Source organism: Ictidomys tridecemlineatus, chromosome 5, assembly GCF_052094955.1.
Source record: "Ictidomys tridecemlineatus isolate mIctTri1 chromosome 5, mIctTri1.hap1, whole genome shotgun sequence".
Taxonomy (NCBI): Eukaryota; Metazoa; Chordata; class Mammalia; order Rodentia; family Sciuridae; genus Ictidomys; species Ictidomys tridecemlineatus.
In genome coordinates, this window is record NC_135481.1 from 53,961,295 (window position 1) to 53,963,138 (window position 1,844).

The window sequence follows — 1,844 nt, forward strand, 5'->3', positions numbered from 1 at the left end:
CGCCCAACGTGGGGCTCGAACCCACGACCCTGGGATTAAGAGTCCCATGCTCTACCGACTGAGCTAGCCGGGCGGCTGCAAGCTGCCCTTAATTTTCTGTCTTTTGGTGACTGCTTACCCATATTTGGTTTCCTTGCCCGGTCCTAAAAAAATTATTCCTAATATACTATGAAGTTGGCCTTTCAGAATTCTTTTCAAGGACGTTTTAAAACGTTAAAACTCAAATTTAAAAATTGTTATTTTATATGTAATCCTAAAATCACTGAAAACTTACCCAAGACTTTATAAAATCATTGAACTTTTCTTCTGAAGTGTTTTAAAATATATACGGCCCCAAATGTTATCATCTTTACATAAACACGTGTCAAAGCTATCCAACTTCTATCAAATGATATATTCAATTCCTCCATATTTGGGCTCTGCATTAAAAAACAAATTTCAACCTCTGAAAATTAAGTTTCACTGAAGAACAGCGGAGTTTAGCTGTTTTCTTTGGTCTGGTCTGATTAAGAAAAGTGAAGTTGTGGAAACGGGATACTGATTCAATTTTAAAAATTTAATGACTCTAATAATAGAGATTTAGGTCGTTCAGAGGCTATCATCCTGCTGAAAAGACAGAAACTAGGAGGGAAGTCTCTGAATCTAAAGGTAACAAATATTATTTCTAAGAGAAAAATCTGATTTTGATCAAATTATGACAAACTGAAACAATGGAATAATCTATAAAAATGTTAAAATTCTGAAAGTCGGGCAAAACTTTCTAAATAAAGAATTCTGTGAATCTTCCTGCTCAAAATTGCAAGTTAAAGCATAATTGTAGCCCTGGGAATTACAAAGAATTCTTAGGATATTTATATTTATAAATTAAATACTTTGAGCATGGAATTTCCTGATACTCAATTTAAAAATATGGCATGTCATAAAATATTTAGATTCTTCAAAGTAAAACTGGGACTTAAGTAGGGTATTTAAAATTTTTAAGCAAGCTTAAAATAATATAATTACAGGCTAGAGGTGTATCTCAGGGGTAGAGTACTTGTCTAGCACGTGTGAGGCACTGGGTTAGATCCTCAGCACCACATAAAAATAAATAAAATAAAATAAAGGTATTGTGTCTATCTATAACTAAAAAATTTTTTTTAAATACATATATGATTATAATTTTTTCACAAACGCAAACTGATTTATTTGTGATTGTTTCATAACTTGGAAGAATTAAACTGGGAAATGAAAAATTTTTTACATATTAAAATTATTATTTCTAACCATTATTTAAATAATTAAATATGACAATAGACATAGCAGCAAATAATTATTAAATGTTATTTGATAATGTTTAAATTTGTTATGATTTATTAAGTTATCTACCACATGCAAAGCATCATTAAGTATTCTAACAGACTATTTTAAAAGAGATGTTAACTTCAAAAAGCTGATCATCCTATAAGATGTGTAAGTTATATATCAATTTCTTATGTACTACTTCCAAATATATTTTGGAGTAAAATTGGTCAAAACAAATCCATACCCATTTAAGTCTTGAAATGAATCAGACAAATAAGGAAGAACTTGAGACAATTTAGTGCATTTTTCCAAGACATAAGATAAATCAACAATCCAACCTCAAAGTAGGCAGTTCATCTGACAATGAGTTCAGAAATAGCTCCCAAATTATCAATGAATAATAGAGTGACCTACGCACTCAAAAACACTGTGTTGCACACAAGTAGTGAATTTATTTAAAAATTTAACTTGAGTACCTAAACAAGTTTAGCTTTCTTCAGCACTTTCTTACCGATCTTGGTTAAAATGAGGAGCTCTTATGAAAGAATTACAACTAGCAT

The 1,844-nt window shown here is 30.6% G+C and overlaps 1 non-coding gene across 1 annotated transcript; it reads right to left on the reverse strand.

Annotated features, from left to right (window-relative positions):
• Positions 1-73, reverse strand: Trnak-cuu (transfer RNA lysine (anticodon CUU)). Its single transcript has one exon. It is a non-coding gene; the product is annotated as a tRNA-Lys (tRNA).
• Positions 74-1,844: the final 1,771 nt, after the last annotated feature.